Here is a 12,740-nt window from a genome sequence, read left to right as displayed (position 1 = left end):
AGTAACTTTATCAATATTTTTCTCAATATTATTCGAAAACCAATGGTAACATTAGGAGGTTTGTAAACGTATTTAATGACACATACAAGCTTTAACATCATTCCTTTATTAAACATCCTAAAACACGAAAATTTCACCCTTAATTGCTCCTTAGCCTTCTTTAAATAACCAAGAATCAATTTCAAACACCTAGAGTATACAAAACAGCTATTTTTTAATATGGTATAATATTATATATAATCAACATGCACTGGTATCGTCTGATTTTAATTAAAAACAAGGAAAAAAAATAGATGAAAAAACATTACTGGTAAGGAAATTCTAATAGAAATTGGGTGGTTTCGATTGTGAAACCTGCCAGTCTCCAACTTGTATGAAAGTAGTCATTCTTGTCAGGTTTGATTAATGACAGTTGTACAATTGTGTGCTGACAGGTCCCCACCACAGAGATATCTATTTTTTTTTTTCCCCCGATATGAAACACTGCTGAAAAAATGCAACCCAATCAGATCTGGCCCCCGGACAACATGCGCCATCATCACTGTACCGTGAATCGGGATAGATTGGTAACCAGCTGTGACAAAGTAGGAAAAGAAGCTCTGGTGTTTTGTTTTTGTTTTTTTCACAAGCAAAAAAAAAGGGAAATTGAATTGTGTCAAAACCATTACCATCTGTTCAGTTAAACAATACACAAAACAAAATAAATTTATTTTAATACTTAAAACAACAGTTTACATGCAAGGTTCTGTTTGTGTGTGATCTTGCATTTAACAAAGAATCTTGAAAGGGCTTCAAAAGAGAAAACAGAAGATTATTTATCTTTTTAGAAACTGAATACAACATTCCAAAATCACTTCCAAATTTAAAAAAAAAAAAATCTGTTTTATTTCTTTTTCATAAAGTTCTCTCATAGCTAGTGGGAATATTTTCTATAAATCTAAGTTTACCTTTGAAAATATCAAACAAGACTTTTAAAAATTGGCAGTGTTTTATAATATAGCCACATTTCTTACATTACTCATTCTTCACTGTCCCCGATGTGTGTTAAGTCTCAAGGGTAGGAATTTCGTATGATTTCCTGGCTTTTATAAATACAGTTCAGATAATTTAGTAACCCCCAAGTATTTCACAATGGCTATAGAATTTGAGAGGGAAAAGAATGAAGACAAACACACTACAATTTCTGTTACAAAGCAGAATTTTATCATGCTCAGTTTAAGCCTACACATCCTAGCTGTTTGAATTTCTGGAAGACTCTATGCTAATAAAAGTTCCTGAATAACCATTCTCATCACAAAAGCAGCTCTGTTTTGCATTTATTTCTTCCATATTTTTAGTTTTTAAAATCACCTACTACTTCTTATTATAACATTTCTGGCCCCAATTCTAGAACGAGTGTTTTGAATTAGCACTTAAAATTTTATTGTCCATGTGCTTTACTAATCATTACGTTGGCCGATAGTAAAACCTATGAATTGAACCAGGAAACACTTAATGTCTATACAAGAAAATGTTTCTTTCCTTTTAGGGAAGTATGAAAAGTTTGTTTTCAATTTTCAAAATATTTGCATTCAATCCAAATAGCTGTTATGTGGAGCCTGGGAGTTCACCCTACAACTTGTACACTCTTTCTGAAAAAAAAAAAAAAAAAGTCTGTATTAATAGGTATTCCACAGTTCCATATTTCAATAAAAATTTAACTATGGAGTGTCATATGAAAGTATCACATAGTCTATCCTCCTACTTTCAACACAGGATTTTTAGGATAAAAGCCACTCATTTACAGAATAACTCATCGGTTACTAAGAAACACCCCTCAACTAATCTGTACTATTGTAATGTGTTATGAACATGGAGACACAGCCACTTAGAACTTAGTGATGGTGTTTTTCAATCACTCATAGAAATGTATTTCATAACCCACAACTTTTATTCAAAGCACTCTCCTATAAAACCTATACTTCCCTGGAGAATGTTAAATCTTTTGCCCTTTTCTCTATTGACAGTTGAAACTAAGAAAGTTGCTCAATTTTCCTAAAACAATTCCTGCACTCATCATATTCAATAAAATCCTTCCATAGACAGCACTTGAAGCTGTTATTAAAACTCACCTAAGCACTTTTTTGGAAATGTAAAGATTTTCTAAAGCTTTCATATTTAAGATATATCCTTGAGATACTCTGAAAGCTCCTTAAATCATATCTGAATTCTTGGTATCCCCAAAACAAGTAAATAGGCCACTATTGTGCTAGCAAAGGGAGAATGTGTCCAGTTTTCAACACCCTATGGCTGAACCTAGGTCACCCTCCTCTTGTTATGTATAATTATAACACAGGCTAATATTTACAGCTTGGGTAAAGTGAATCCTTCAGGGATCAGGTTGTAAGAAGTATCTGGGCAGGGTACCTAGGAGAAGTATAAAAGTAATGAAAATTACAGTAATATTTATTAGAAAAGAAAAGGAAACAAAAAACCTGGGAGATAAGACTTGTAGGAAAATAGTAAGAGGCAAGTTTATCTTCCTTGAAGAGAACTTGTTGTTCTATTCTGGAAGCCTCTACTGAAAGCCAAAATGAAACTTGAAATACAACAGAATTCCTATTCAGTCTTAACAAACCAAAAAATACTTTAGCTTCTCTTTTTTGGCTTTTTCTAAATTCTATCCTTGTTACCTCAATCTCAGTAGGGCTCCAGTTGTAAGTGGCCTGACCCACAGATACAAAACCCCTATTCATGTTTTCCTTTTGCACAGCTAAGACAGCCTGGCATTTTCAAACTATAAAGCTAAGGAAGAATAACAACAACAAAAAGATATTTAAAAATACCCAAATAGGATAACAATAGTTCACTTAATGAAGTGCAGATGTCAGATCATAAAATGACTAGGACAAAAAGACCAGGACTCAAACCATTGCCAGGGGCCCCAGTGTAGACAACCATGGAACGAGTCTCTCTCTGGAGCTCAAGCAATTCAACTAACCACAGCTAAGTCCTTCCAGAAAGGCCAAATGCTCCTGCCACCCCAAACAAGAATTCCTTCTGAGTTTTAATCAGTGCAGTCTGTGGTTGTCTTCTGAGTGCCCAAGTCTCTCCCATCTCCAACTCCTACTGCAGACTTGTGGGACTCCTGGGACTATTTCTCTTGGCAAGTGTGTGGCCAAATGTAAAGTTCACAGTCTTGTCCTTGTTCACCACCCAAGTTGCTATCTTATCCAGACATTGTATTCTCTCATTTTTCATCTCTTCAGCAGTGAGGTTCCTCTGCTCTGATACAATCTCTCACAACATTTTTGTAGGAACCGCCACAAAATTTTTCACTATGCCTTCTAAATTACCCTTTCCCTGATTTGCATAATTTTCTTATCCTCTAGCTTCCTCAGATTTTGACCCTCACCTCCATGCCTTCAGTGGAATCTGGCTATTCCCTGAGGGTTTGTCTATGTCGTCACCCTTTTCTCCCACCCTGAAGGGTGAAGAAGAGGAGAAACGAGACATAGCCTTTCAACCATTTCCAAACAATTACTCATGGTCTTACCCAGAGTAGTCACTCAATAAATATGTTAGAATGAATTACTTACCCTCTTTCTTGAAAATAAAACAAAGCAAAATAAATCTAAATCCTATTCCATTAAAACTCATGCCATCCAGCTGTAGAGTAGAATCTCCACAACAATAAAAATTTCTTCCTCTGCAGAAAACATGATAGGGCTGCTATAAGGATTGCATTAGTTAATGTATTTAAAGAATCAAGATAGGCCCCTGGCATATGTAAACGCCTAATAAATGTCACCTAGTATTTTCCATAGCTCCCTTTCACTTCATTCATATCTTCTCCAGTTATATTATTGTCTCCATCTCTCTTTGCCTATTTGGCCTCACAGCAAGACCCTGAACTTCATCCTCAACTCGAATGACTTCACCTTTGAAATCTGAAGTTCTAATGTTTGAGCTTGTTATAATCTCATATAGCCTCATGTTTCCTACTCTTAATCAATTTACAAACTGAACTTCTTCTGACTCCTCCATTTCTTTCTCTTTATGAACCCTTTGAATCATCACTTCTTTCTCTACCCTGATGAAACTCTATTATGGTCCATAAATTCTTGCCAATATCCTCACTTTTCTTGTCCCACAGCCTTTATGTTGGACTTACTGGCCAAAGCCTAGTTACGTATAACAGTTTGTATCTTTATATACCTAGTTGTCATTAGTTGTCATGGAGTTGGCTCTGATTTGTGGCAACTTCATGTACAACAGAGCAAGATGATCAAGTTCATTGTTGCTACCACGGAGTCTTTTGAGAGCCAGATCTTCCAGTACTACATTGGATAATATTCTGTTGTGATCCATAGGGTTTTCATTAGCTAATTTTCAAAGGTAGAGCATCAGGTTTTTCTTCATAATCTTAGCCTGGTAGCTCCACTGAAACCTGTCCACCATGGGTAACCCTGCTGGAATTTGAAATACTGGTGGTATAGCTTCCAGCATCACAGCAACACACAAGCCACCAAAGTATGACAATCTGACAAGTGGGTGGTCATATATACCTAAAGTAGACTATTAAATGCTGTCATTTACCTTTGAATGGATCTCTAGTGAATTCAGGAAGAATTCCAAACTTCTGAACCCAGTCCAAACATTCCTTTCCCATACTGGTCTCTGCTCACCTCTCTAGTCCCATCTCTCACCATCCTCTCCTCACACTCAATGCGTCAATTATCCACGACTCCTTTCAGAACCTAGAATTCATTGACTCTCTCTTGCCCCCACATCTCTCCATGTGCTGTGTCCAGGGGTAAATTATCCAATAGGCAAGGTAAACACAGTGCTTACCTTGCTTACCAGATCATATGTAGTGAGCAATTTCACATTTTTCACCACAAAAAAGATTCTGCTTCTAGCTATGGCTGGCGTCTTTCTCTCTCCCAACCTCATAACACCTTCTTACAGATTCCAAGCCTTTTCTAAATTTACAAACCTCGACAGGGGCAGATTACCCAGTAAGCAAGGTAAGCATGGGCTTACTTCTGCTTACTTACTAATTTGTAGTGATGGGGTAAAATCCATGGGAAATTGTTCACTACAGATAATAAGCACAGGTAAGCCCATGCTCACCTGTGCTTACTGGGTAATCTGCCCCTGGCTGCATCTCATATCTGGACTACTCTCCATACCTCTCTCTCTCCCTCTTCCTTTAGCCTAACTAGTTTTGCTCATCCTGACACATGATTTATTTAGTATCTATCTACATCTTGAGTTTTAAACTCTATAAAGGCAGGACCATGTCACTTTGGTCACAGTTGTATCCTCAGTGAACTGAACCTAGTGAGCAGTTAAGACAAATTTATTCATGTATAAATGAATGAAGGCTATATACATGCAGGAAGAGGAAGTTTGTGTTCCTCATCAGAATCAAACATCACTCAAAACAAATGCCAAGTATACAATGGAGAGGCTGTGGATACCACCAAACATATTTTGAGCATGAAGAATTACTTTATTCTCTGCTCTCTGCATTTTGACTCTGTCTGTGCTTGTTCAAGTTATACCTGCTACTCATCAATTTTTAGGTTTAAAACATGTTCTCTGTGTTCAATCTCTTCCAATCACTGAATATTACATCAACTGATATCATATTTCACAAGGCTTATGGGCCACAACCTAACTTATACCTCAACTCATTGCTGTTGAGTTGATTCTGACTCATAGTGACTCGTAAGTTGGGATCGACTCGACAGCAATGGGCTGAGGTCCAAGTTAAGTAAGTTAAAGAGTTAAGTGAGTAACGATCTCAAACCTGTTCCTGTACTGTGGTTTATCCTGGAAAACACATACACATTTATTGCCTAGATAAAGAAATTCAAGTTCAAACTTCAGCAGTAATAAAAGAATGATGCTTGAGAAGTTTAAGATAAAAATGATTATATATATAAAATATATATATACACATATTATATATTTATATATTCCATCACTAATAAACCTTACATTAATATCAAAGGGCTTAACACCATAATTTTATAATTAGACCTATTACTTTTTATCATTGACATGATATTCACTCTTTTTCTTTTGTCATTAGACTATTAATATCTGTAGATAGGGCTATGACCTGTCACTGATAAATCCATTATTGTTCTCAAAGCTGCAGAAGATTTTCAATATCATCTCTTAATTATTTTCATTTTTCCTAAACTGTAAAATAGTGTACCTCTTTCTTCCATATTCATATAAGATCAAATCCAAACCATTTTATAGGCAGTAGGATTTGTTCTTTGGTCCATAAATATCAGAAAATACTATTAAATTATTTTCATTACTGCCCTTAATAAATATGCCACCACTGTGTGGCAAATTTTTTACTCTGTGATAAAGGTTATATCAGAGATTTTATTTCTAATAAGTTTTCACTAACTGGAATATAAAAATTTATAATAAAAAAATACTTATATCATAATTAATGAGACCATGATGGGATGAGACAAATGAAGTGATGCAGGCAGATTAAATTATCCTCCTTAAAGAAAAAAAAAAAAAAAAAACTTCTTGGCTTAAATTCCTTCAAGACAAATTGGTTTTACAATAGGACTAGAAATTACAACATCAGATTTGGAAGAGTGGCTATATCTCAAGGTCATGTGTTTGTTTAGAAATTATCTTCAATTTTAAGTTCTTTTGTAAATAGACTTCAGAGATTAAATCCACAGGAAACAACTGCTCACAGATAAGACTGAAAGTTTTTTGGTAGGCAGTTCCAATTCTTTCTGCACTCTTCCAAGTCAGAATGAACTCTGTGCAATAAGGAATTGTGAGTTCAAGGTAAAATGAATTTTTGAAACTGCCATCTACACCCACTTCTCACTTAGTGACGGTTAGGTTTCAAAGACAAGGCCACTAAGTGAAAATTAGCATCATGTGAAAATGGAGGATGACCACATCAGATCACAAAAGAAGGATGACTACATCATTATATAACTGCCAAATCACATCGGTATATAGCTGCCAAATTATATCATCACATAACTGCTGAATTACATCACTACATAACTGCCAAACCACTGAGAATCACAGCTCAGCCAAGCTGACACACAACCTTAACCATCATAGCCAATGTTACTCTTGCTTCACACGTTGGGCATTGGTAGCTGCCGGATGTACATCATTAATGTGCAAAAATAGTCAGATAGTAGATTTTTTACTATTGTCATAAATACAAAATATTGGATAATGAAATAGTCAATAAGTGAGGAGTAGGTGTACTTACTGGACTTGCTGCCTTTGGTAGATAAACTTCTTGAAATTGCCTTTTCCATCAGTGTTCAAAGTGCACTAACTGAGCTCCAGAGACTGTTTATGTTTAGTGTAGGCCATGGGTGGTACATACAATTGGTTAAGGGCTCAATTACTAACTGAAAGGTTAGCAGTTCGAGTCTACCCACAGGTACCTTGGAAGAAAGGCCTGGTGATTGCTTTCTGAAAGGTCACGGCCTTGAAAACTATGGCGTATAGCTCAACTCTGTGACACACGGGGCCACCATGAATCAGAATCAACTCAATGGCAACTGGTTTGGCGTTTTTTTTGTTTGTTTTGGTTATGCTATGAAAGTTTCAAGACACTTCCCTTTTCTTCTGAGAAACAGAAATCTGTCACATAACTTTTGGGTGGGTAGCTCCATTTGGAAATACAGTTTCACACATTTCCCCAATTAAGCTATTGTTACCTGGTTTTAGCAACTCAGTAATTATTTAACGAGTGAGGAATATAAAGAAAAATTCCTGTCACATATAATCTAGAACTAAGCAGCCATCTCCTTGTGTTCAATGATGACATGTTTATCTCAAATTAATTGTGGTCTTATTTGTCTATCCCACTGGAATTACCTTCTTATCTATGGCCATAAAAGCAGATTATTATCTTTGAAATCTGTTTCATTGAATTAAACAACAACAACAAAAAAAAACCCATTATATTCCACTTTTTTTGTCTTAAAATAAAAAAGAAAAATCATATAATATTTAAATGAGCAATTCTCAGATTCGTCTTTTCCATGTAATCAGAGCTTCTCGACCTTAGAATTATTGTAATTTTGAGCCAGATTATTCTTTGCAATAGAGGTTGCTCTATGGATTGTCAGATGTAAAGCAGCATTCTTGGCCCCTACCCCCTAGAAGCCAGTACCAGTCTCTCCTATCTCGCCAATTGTGACAATCAAAAAATCCACATATTGGAAGGTGGTACAACATTACCCCTAGTTGAGGACCACTGTACTAAATATATATCTGGGAGGCACTTACCATGTGCCATACATAATGCCTGATATTTGGGACTGAAGGTACATATGGCAAATGGAGTTGGGGAGATACAGAAATAAACAATTACAACAATGATAAGCTTAGCACTATTTTCTCTTTTAGAATGTGATATGGGAATATAAAAGAGTCAAAGTCTATTGAGCAAAACATGAAATGAAGGGGACTTCACGTCCAAAATGGGAAGGGAGCACAGGTTTTTAATATCTAAGAGACATGGTGTTTGAATCCAGCTTTCTCCCGTATGTGTCCTGTGACATTGAGCTTGTTACTCATGGTCCTAAAACTTCAGCTCTACCTCTATTAAAAGAAGAGATCCATACTTCAACACTGTTAGAAGGATTAATAATAAACCTAACACAAAACGAGAGGACTCTAAAAAAAAAAAAAGAAAAACAGCAGTTTTATTATCTTTTAATATAATTACCTTAAAAAAAATTAATTGTTTTAGTGTAACAGTTAAGAGAGTGAGCTCTGGGATTCAACTCTCTCCAAAACTTAAATTTTCCCCTTATACTCTCCTTTTGTAAAACATGGATAATAAGAGCATCTCTATCTTGAAGTAATTCTGAAGATGAAATGAGTTACTCATCTGTGAAGTATGTTCTTGGAACTGTGCACATAGTAAAAGTAACTAGTTATTCCCATATTTAATTGGTTTTAAGATGCACATTTTTTCAGATTTCATCATCTCGGAAACTAGAAATCATCTTACCATACATGGCAAGTCCTAGGTTATTGGGCAATGTTTTTTTTTTTTTTTCTCTTCAGTACATAGAATAAGTATGATTGAGTCACACAATCAATGTTATCTTGGATTCAGTGACAGAAAGTGTGATTATATGATTAAATATTATTAGACTAAAAAAAAATTTTTGAATTCTCTGTTTTAAACAAAACATCTTTCATCCAGGCACCCAAGTTTGAAACCTCGGTAGTACCTTTAATCCTTGCTTTCCCATGTGCCTAATTTCCTATCAATTTTCAATTAAAAAATTTTTTTTCTTTGCATTGTCACTTACGGTAATACCCATATTTATATATTCACAGGTAATAAATTCCCTAACAACCTTTTTCATTGTCTGTTAACAACTTCTTACCAGGCATTCCTACCTCCAAGCTTTCTGTACTCCAAGTTACCCTATATGTAACTATTGTTGTTAGTTAACCTTGAGTTAATTCTGACTCACAGTGACCCCATGCATGCGGAGAAGAACTGCCCTATAGGGTTTTCAAGGGCCTGACTTTTCAGAAGCAGACCACCAAGACTGTTTTCTGAGGCACCTCTAGGTGGGTTCAAACTGTCAACCTTTCTTTTGACTAGTAGTTGTGTGCTTAACCATTTGCACCACTTAAGTACTCCTACATATAAATATAGGAGTCGTTTTTTTCTAAATGCAGAATACACAAATATTTCCACTCAATGTTCTTCTATGAATCCTTCCATTTCAAGGTGTGTTCAGTATAAACACTTCACTTAGGATTCTCCCTGTCAGGTCCATGTCTAATGTCACATAGGAATAAAGTCTCTTTTATTTCCTGAAACCCTAAAGAGTCTTGGATATCATAGCTTTTATATAGTTTGACTTATTTAATAGCATTACACATATCTTACACCTTCTACTAGAATCCTTGAGAACAGACTCGTCTTTTAATCTGTTGAAATACCAATGCATAGAAACTCTCAATGGATGTGTTTGATTATTTTTAAAATAATTGTTGAATACAATAGTTGCATACAATGGAATTTTTTTTACCATCCTTTTACAAGAATAAATTATGTTTGTAGAGAGGATAAAAATATTTTCTTCCTCTCTGTTTCTCTCTTGTCAAAATCTCTCAAATTAAGGTAAGATGCCTGATTGACTTTTTGCCTTTTACTTGTGGCGTAAATATTTTGACAAAACTGCTAAAAAATGTGGTATAATGGTTGGAATATTTATGGTTTTCATTGAACATATTTTTATAACATGTGCCAGTTGTATGAATTGCAATGGTACAGAATACTCAACAAGATATTCTTTATAAAGGCTTCAAATGCCTATCATTTGATGAAATGAGTTGAAAGGTATTAGAATAAATTTTGTGAAGATCTCTCTACTGAGATCTTGCCACAGAACTATCCCTTAAATCTGTATGATGAATCACCTTCTCAGAAGAGACTTCTCTGGTACTTAATTAGTTGTCAGGTTCAGCATGCCTACCACACCTCAAATATGACCTTTTAGAGTGAAGTTTCAGTGAGTTAATACTATATAAGAACTGAAACAGATTTCTGAAAAAATTGGCTCCACTGTAGTGGAGTAGAGAATACTCTTAAGAAGCTTTGTAAGGATTTATTCTCTTATCTCTTATCTTTGGCAATTGTATCTCCTTCACACATCACCAAAGATAGAGTCACCATTCCTTATGTTACTGTAAGACTGGATCTCAAGTTATGCTTTGTTTCCTTCCCTTCTGTTTCAATTCATACAATCCAGAAAAACTGGATAAAGGGGCAACTTTTCCAAAGGGAGCATAATAGAGAAAAAAAAAATTATATGGTTAGAAATATAATGTGGAATTTGATCCTGCCTGACAACTCTCAACTATCTATGAATTTGCTGATAATCAAACATTATCATAGGGTTGTCCTAAGGATCAATGAATCAATGTAAAATGTTTAGAGTTGGCCTGGTACAGAGTAAGCACTACATAAACCAAAAAACCAAACCACTGCTGTCAAGTCGATTCCGACTCATAGCAACCCTACAGGACAGAGCAGAACTGCCCTGTAGAGTTTCTAAGGAGCACCTGGCAGATTCAAACTGCTAACCTCTTGGTTAACAGCCGTAGCACTTAACCACTACGCCACCAGGGTTTCCAAGCACTACATAGCTATGATTTATTAACATTAAAATTATGAAAAATGAAAATGCCATAAAAATGCTTTTGAATCAGCAGTAGATTTTTGTTAAAAAACTTAGGTAAGCATTCAGGGTCAAGAACAATTTTTAATGAAAAAGTATGCCTATTTTTTTATATATATACCTATATATACACACACACACACACGAACCTGGGAAAATAGGTGTAAATCATAAACAGTGGTTGTCATTGGATAATAGGTTTACTGATAATTTTAATTTTCTTCTTTAGGCTCATTCATTTTAATTTTCTTGATTTCGGTTCTTCTACAAAAAAACAAGTATTACCATACTTCTCGAATTGTTGCCATTTATCGAATCATACTGCTTCGGAGTTTAAGAGTACCACAGAAACCTTCTGGTCTACCTTACACATTTTGCAGATGTGAATACTGGGGCACAGAAATATTGCATAAACTGTTTTAAAACAGCATGATGAATTATAGCAGCACTAAAATAAGAACATTAAGCTCCTAAATTCTAGTCTATCATGTAGCCCCACATCACAATCAACTTATTAACCATAGCAACAACAATCGTTCAGAAATACATCTTAAGGAAAAAGCCCTTTGGTGACTAAAATCACGTAAATGAATCTTTCCACAAATTTCGTTTATGAACACAAGAATTTGTGTTAATAGAGTTGTTATGGCTTGAATTGTACCGCCCCAAATACATGTTGAAGTCCTAACCCTTGTAGCTGTGAATTTGATCCATTTGGAAACAGGGTTTTGTTTGTTTGATATGGGTTGGTCTTGAACATAATCCCTTCTGAGTGGTATCTTATAAAGTGGAACACAGGGACAAAGACATACACACTGGGAGAAGACTCCATGTGAAGACAGAGGCAGATGAATCTACAAGCCCAACAATGCCAAGCACTGCAGGCAGCTACTAGAAGCTGAAAGAGACAAGGACTGACCCGCCCCTAGAGCTGACACACTTAATTCAAACTTTTGGCTCTAAAACTACGAGAAAATAAATTTCTGTTCTATAAAGCTATCCACTTGGTGGTATTTTTGTTATAGGAGCACTAGGTAACTAAGAGAAGAGTTCATTAAATTTTTCATTTTTACATTCAGCTCACAGTCAAGGTAAGGGTTAGGCCCTTGACAGAGTGTTTTTAATTTGAAATATCCAGTATATCCACCTGTGTGATATGGTAACTATCTCCTGGTAAGCCTTCGGTTTGTCCTACAGTTTGAGTTCAGGCACAATGCTGCCCTTGACTTTTATGTCAGCCTAGTGGAATGCTTCTAACATGCTGTATATGTATATTTTTGAGCCTACCAGGGCCCCTGTGTTGGATATATCCGCATGCCAAGGACAGGTGGCACTCAGGAAGATCCTTTCACTCTGCAGACTGGCACCTGGTCACACGCAGCATAATAGCTTCCAGTTAATGGACAACAGAGCATCCCTGACTTCAATGCATTTCAAATTCCAAGTATGTCCTCGCTTTTTAGGTGACCACTGGCCAGAGCCCAAATTGGATGCCAGTTCTAGCATTGTTTCTGAGCTGAG

At 35.7% G+C, this 12,740-nt stretch overlaps 1 protein-coding gene across 14 annotated transcripts in view; it reads right to left on the bottom strand.

The window, feature by feature from the left end:
* The window catches only part of ROBO2 (roundabout guidance receptor 2), a 652,610-nt gene that overhangs the window by 154,435 nt on the left and 485,435 nt on the right, over positions 1-12,740 (bottom strand). The window lies entirely within an intron of this gene.

This window comes from Elephas maximus, chromosome 18, assembly GCF_024166365.1.
Source record: "Elephas maximus indicus isolate mEleMax1 chromosome 18, mEleMax1 primary haplotype, whole genome shotgun sequence".
Classification (NCBI taxonomy): Eukaryota; Metazoa; Chordata; class Mammalia; order Proboscidea; family Elephantidae; genus Elephas; species Elephas maximus.
Note: the sequence above shows the minus strand (reverse complement) of the source record. Positions and strands in the feature narration are given on the sequence as shown.